Raw genomic sequence first — 7,387 nt, forward strand, 5'->3', positions numbered from 1 at the left:
GAAACTTCCTGGTAAACTATTATTTTTCTTCTACAAAGATTTTTCTAATGAATTAATCAAACGATTTAACACATAAAAATATATTTTATAGGACATCAGGTGATTTTGACAGAAACTGAAGAGCAAGTTCTGTCATGTTCATTCAAGGATGTTATGTTCAAATTTAACAATATTATAAATGTTAATGAATATGTAATAATTATTATTTTTAAAATTTCATCCATTTCAATGTTTAAAAATGTATATGGTTTCCTTTTGTTTAAACTCAAATGTTTTGAAATAAACATTCTTTTTAAGAAAAAATTCTTCAAAAAAAATGGTTTTTTAACGCTGAAAATTATTTTCAAACTAATATCTTTACATATCTTGATGTTTTTGTCTTTAAAAATGTCAACAATTAACTTTTTTAACAATTTTATATCAATATTTTACTAAAAACATGATTATTAAACTGAATTCCTATCGCTGCACAAAGTAGCCCCATTTGGGGGCTACTTTGTGCAAGGTATGTTTTGACTTATTATTCGTAAATATTACATACAAATAATGCCAATATTGATCAAATTCACTCGTCTGAGTCCAGTTATAAATATAATATCGATAAATTTTACTAAAGTTTGAATTAACATAGTTTTTTTACATGTCAAAGTTCAAAAATTGCGAAATCCTGAGCCCCGAATGACGGTAGTAAATTTTAAAGCGCTTTGAATTTTAACTTTGCTTTAACTACAAATTTTTACTATTTTAGGTTTTGTGTAAAATAACTTAAAGGAAACTTATTTTTTCATACTTTTTAAAATTAAACTCTTTTTTCAATAACATTGCATCTTTTTAACACAACTACATTTTAAAAATTATTAACCATTACGTATTGAAATTTACGTTAAAACTAAAAGCAAAACTACGTTAAAACTAAACCTTACGTTAAAACTAAAAGCAAGGATAAAACCTTTGACTTTAACATAAAGACCTAAATATAAGTAAATTCTAAATACTGAAATTAATTTAGAATTAAGTGATTTTTTCTTCTAAACTTAAGTGTAACTCTGACTAGGAATCCAATTTAATGTTGCAATATTTCTCAAATAGGATCTATCTTAAATTAAAATTTAGTTTTCTGTTATTCAATAATTTAAAATATCAGAAGGCGCATTAAGTAATACAGAAATTAAACTAAATTGATGCAGATTATCGAAGCAAATAATTGTTTAAAATATTTTCATTTTTCATCCTATACGCATGACAATTTTCATCCTATATACATGACAATTGAACAAAATTCGTAACATATTCATAAGCCTAAATTTAAAAGATTTCCACTCTAAGATTATCTTTCGATTTAATGTTAAAAATCTGCTATGAATTCAATCTGTCAAAGGGCCATTTCAAATTTGGATCCATTTGAAAAACCCTATTTCAAAAGGATAGATTAGAGATTTTTAAACAGACTTTTATGTATTTCAAAAATAAAATTTTAGATAGTACAATTAAGTTTTAAAATAAAAGGTAATCTATTGAATCAACAAATTGAAAAAATTATCTACTTTTTGATGAATTTTTTTTGATAAATGAAGCAAATTGCATTAAATGAATAAAATTAATAAGTTAATAGTATAAATTGATTTAAATTTATAAAAAATTAAATTTTCATACGCATGTATAGTATATAAAAGTATATACATGAAACTGGAAATGAAATTTTTATATTCAACTGTTGAAATAAAATTTTATTAACAATTTTCTATTTTTCTATTCAAATGAATTAGGAGAATACTAATCATTAATTTTAAATTAACACAAACTTCAAAATTACAATGCCGGCCTATTTTAAAATTTCACAAAAATGAAATTTACAATTGAGCATTATGCATGAACCATGTCAAGTTCTTATAAGAGATATTTATTTCACTAATATTTTATATATTTAAGGATTTTAGTTTTTCTTTTTGTTTGAAAACTTTAACGGAAAAAAGCTTTTTTTTTTGTTAGGCAGAAATTTTGTTTACAATTCTATTTACTTTTGCCTTTACCGTATGAACTTTAGTATATAATTTCATTTTATGTAATACATGTAATTTATTGTATTAATTTATGTAACTCATTAAACGTAATTTAAGTTTACGCTGCAGTGTTTCAATAAATCTGTAGTGTACTTATGCTGTGTACCAATAAATGTTTAGTGTACTTATGCTGTGTGTCAATAAAACTGTAGTGTACTTAAGTTGTGTGTCAATAAAACTGTAGTGTACTTAAGCTGTGTGTCAATAAAACTATAGTGTACTTATGCTGTGTGTCAATAAATGTGTAGTGTACTCATGCTGTTCGTCAGTAAATGTGTAGTGTATTTATACTGTGTGTCAATAAATGCGTAGTGTTTTCATGATGTTTGTCAGTAAATGTGTAGTGTACTCATGCTGTTTGTCAATAAATGCTAAATTATATTTACAAAATACAAAAAAAATGAAATAAAATGNAATTAACACAAACTTCAAAATTACAATGCCGGCCTATTTTAAAATTTCACAAAAATGAAATTTACAATTGAGCATTATGCATGAACCATGTCAAGTTCTTATAAGAGATATTTATTTCACTAATATTTTATATATTTAAGGATTTTAGTTTTTCTTTTTGTTTGAAAACTTTAATGGTAAAGAGCTTTTTTTTTTGTTCGGCAGAAATGTTATTTACAATTCTATTTACTTTTGCCTTTACCGTATGAACTTTAGTATATAATTTCATTTTATGTAATATATGTAATTTATTGTATTCATTTATAAAATTTCTTTTGCGTAATTTAAGTTTACTCTGCAGTGTGTCAATAAATCTGTAGTGTACTTATGCTGAGTGTCAATAAAACTGTAGTGTACTTATGCTGTGTGTCAATAAAACTGTAGTGTACTTATGCTGTATGTCAATCAATGTGTAGTGTACTCATGCTGTTTGTCAATACATGTGTAGTGTACTCATGCTGTTTGTCAATAAATGTGTAGTATATTTTACATGGCGTTTTTCGAAACATTTTAGAGATCGCAATTAACTAATTGAAATGTGGAGTTCTTCTAAAACTAATACAGAAGTTTTCTGATAAAATTAACATATCTTCAAAGATAATTCATATTGTGGTCCTGTGAGCAGCAAAATTGTGATAGAGTAATTACTTTGGGCTTTAGGGCAACCGAGGATACATTACACTTAGTCAGATATCTCCTCTTTTCATTGCGATCAGTTTGCAAAATATGATGACATAGTTTTATGCCTCAAATAATGAGCTAGTCTGGAACTGAAAATTCCAGGGCTATTGAACGAGTGTGAGGTTCAAATTGGACGTGGTAGACGGCCGTTCAGCCCCCCCCCTTGATTTTCACATTCGCTCAGTGGTCTTGGCAATTTTTAATTTGCTCATGTACGCTGTTTGTAGATCTGTTAGTGCTGGTATTTCTTAAAGGTCTAGGACCTGGACTACGAGAGTAAGACTTCGTGACCTGAAATCTATCTGAGGAGTCCCAGCGTTCTCATGCTACTACATCCAAGCTTTGAACTATATACTAAACTATCTGAATTAAATATGCCTTATTTTTACCTATGCTTTCCAGTTTTTAGTGTTTTTATAAATCTGTTTTTGCCAAATTTATGTAAAAGAATTTTTAATCTTCCAATTCTCCTTTTTTTCAGAAGGAATAAGTTTGAAATTGGTCAAATATACATCATAAAATTAAAAATTTTAAATTGATAATCGTAATTTTCTTGCCTTAAATTTTCGATATTACTCCGAATTCTAATAGCTGAAGCTTTTATTTCCTACTTTTCCCCGGGTATTGTGCAATCTAATGAAATTCTACTTTTACTAAATACACTCGATATTCTTCACTGGGAGATATCAGCGAAAGCATATATTCTTTATTTACGGAACACTAAATTCCTCTGAACATTGAATTTGGAATAAATTAATTTTTCACTGTTTACTTTATCATAGTGGGTCACAGCCACTTAATTCCAGTAAAATTTTAATTTCAAACTAAACCATTCCAAAATAGTGCGAGCTGAAAATATATCTTAAATTTTAAAGTTTTGGACTTAAAAAATAAAATTTATCAACTCTTGGAATTTTGGAGTCTTGAGAGCGACATAGTAACCTTTTAATGAATATTGAGATTATAAAATACAGAATAATCACTTACGCCTGATAAATAAAATGGTGTTTTTGGGCATTTAAAATTTTTTAGTAGTTACACTTGTTTTATCAGCATGTTTTAAGCACTCGAAATGCTAAGGGTGAAATGAATATCTTAAAGAACGACAATAGTTGTCAACGTGAGCGATCATTGAGGAAAATTTTTATTGGTATAAGCATTTGTTTTAATATATAATTCTTAGTTTTGAACCCATAAATAAACCACTGTTTACTCCCCAATAATTAAACATCTATTATTTAGAAGCCAAGGGCACAGGCAGAATAATATAAAGGGGGTGCAACCCTCAAACAAGCTAACCCCCCTCCCCCCCAAAAAAATTACAAATATTCTTAGATTTAGAAAAATTACAAGAGGACTCTAATCCATAATTAGTCTATCACTGAGGATATTTTTCACCATCACTGTAGTCGGTGCGAGCAGGGAGCGGAATTCGTACCGAGCAGCCATCGATGGGATTCAAACCCGGATCACCTCATTGGGAGGCAAGCGCTCTATCCCTTGAGTCACCACAGTTCTTCTGTAATTCATTTATAATTTTCATGAATTTTTGTGTCCCACCTTGAGGCTGCTTTCAGGGACAGATGTTCCGTCTATCATCATGTCTTCCACTAATTATGCCACTACGTTTATACAAGATCTACTTGATGTTAGAAGTTATGCTAGTTTAATTTTTAGGAAATTTTTCTTAAGTTGAATATTTGACAAAATTTTTTGCAACGATTTTTAGTAAATCTTGAGTTACTAAGTCTTTTTCAACGACCTTAAAGTTGGCAATCGTAAAAATAAGTTTATGTAGAAACTTATGTTTCTTTTTTTTTTTTGCAAAATCATGTTGTGGTCAATATCTGTGGTCTCAAAAGCTCATTAAATACTCGCCCTTTCACACTTATATAAGTTCTAGTATATGAATGACATAGGGCAGGGGTTTCCAACTTACATGAGGCCGGGGGCCACAGTTAAAAATACAAATCAAATGGCGGGTCGCCACTTTATCAAAATTTTATGTAGGACTCATTTATGTTTGAAGGAACATTAAATATTACTGTCAGATTTTTACCAAGTTGTACAAAGCAAAAGTATTGAATTACAAATTAAAATAAGAAGTAGATTTTTAAAAATATTTAATTGCATACAAAAAAATTTCGGGCTACAGTAACTTTAAAGTGCACCTATGTATTAAACAATTAATGTGCAACAGATATCTAATTGCTAATATATAACACTTTAAGAAGGTTGGTATTAAAACTTACATAGTAGCACACAAAATGTTCAATGAGAAAATTGAGGTTTGTCAGCTGCAACCACCAGAGAATATATATTGACATTTAAAATTTACAAATGTGTGTGTAAATATTTTCGTCCAAAATGAGTGGTTTCAAAAAGTTACATCGGAGAATTTCTTCGAGAAAATTTCTGATACACACATAAATTATATTCACAAAATACAAAATAATGAAATAAAAAAGAGCAACATACACGATTATTTTTGTATTTGAATAAATATTTTCTTGGATGAAATAAATAAATTTTTAAATAAACCAGGGAAAAAAATTTTTTTTGCACCGTTGGCATGTTAAATTTCACAGAAATGAAAAAATTAGGTTTTTATTAACGAGCAAAGTATTTTAGACCCATACAGATTTTCTACGAAAATTGTCCGCAGTAAAATGACAACAGATATATTTTAGTTCACGGGCCACAAAAAAAAGCTTTGCGGGGGCCGGATGCGGTCCCCGGGCAGCCAGTTGGAAACCACTGACATAGGGCATTATAGGTTATGTTTTCAAGTTGGACAATTGTGCGTTTTTAGTGCAATACTATCCTTTCCTTGTAGGAAATAAGATATTCTGCTTACTGTGCTGTTAACTATAAGAAATTCCAAAACATAAAGCATCTATTTGGAAACAATACTAAGGGACTACATATCCTTTGGAAAAAGTGTGGCTCATCACTATAGTGTCCCAAGCATTTTATTCGCAAACATAGCGCGACAAAATGCAAAATATAAAAGCGCACTCGATGCTACAATACCCTATCAACAGACTGGGTGCGGTATTAATACCTTAAACTCTGACATTGAGGCGGCGTCATTTCGGGTAATTTTTGATAGTGAAAATATATTATATTTTATATTATTTATAATTATATATTTATAATTATTATTGCAATTATATCATTTAATAACATTCATAATTATATAATATTTATAATTATATAATATTCATAATTATATAATATTTATAATTATATAATATTCATAATTATATAATATTTATAATTATATAATATTCATAATTATATAATATTTATAATTATATAATATTCATAATTATATAATATTTATAATTATATAATATTCATAATTATATAATATTTATAATTATATAATATTCATAATTATATAATATTTATAATTATATAATATTCATAATTATATAATATTTATAATTATATAATATTCATAATTATATAATATTTATAATTATATAATATTCATAATTATATAATATTTATAATTATATAATATTCATAATTATATAATATTTATAATTATATAATATTCATAATTATATAATATTTATAATTATATAATATTCATAATTATATAATATTTATAATTATATAATATTCATAATTATATAATATTTATAATTATATAATATTCATAATTATATAATATTTATAATTATATAATATTCATAATTATATAATATTTATAATTATATAATATTCATAATTATATAATATTTATAATTATATAATATTCATAATTATATAATATTTATAATTATATAATATTCATAATTATATAATATTTATAATTATATAATATTCATAATTATATAATATTTATAATTATATAATATTCATAATTATATAATATTTATAATTATATAATATTCATAATTATATAATATTTATAATTATATAATATTCATAATTATATAATATTTATAATTATATAATATTCATAATTATATAATATTTATAATTATATAATATTCATAATTATATAATATTTATAATTATATAATATTCATAATTATATAATATTTATAATTATATAATATTCATAATTATATAATATTTATAATTATATAATATTCATAATTATATAATATTTATAATTATATAATATTCATAATTATATAATATTTATAATTATATAATATTCATAATTATATAATATT

The sequence above is a fragment of the Parasteatoda tepidariorum genome, chromosome 5, assembly GCF_043381705.1.
Source record: "Parasteatoda tepidariorum isolate YZ-2023 chromosome 5, CAS_Ptep_4.0, whole genome shotgun sequence".
In the NCBI taxonomy this organism is placed as follows: domain Eukaryota; kingdom Metazoa; phylum Arthropoda; class Arachnida; order Araneae; family Theridiidae; genus Parasteatoda; species Parasteatoda tepidariorum.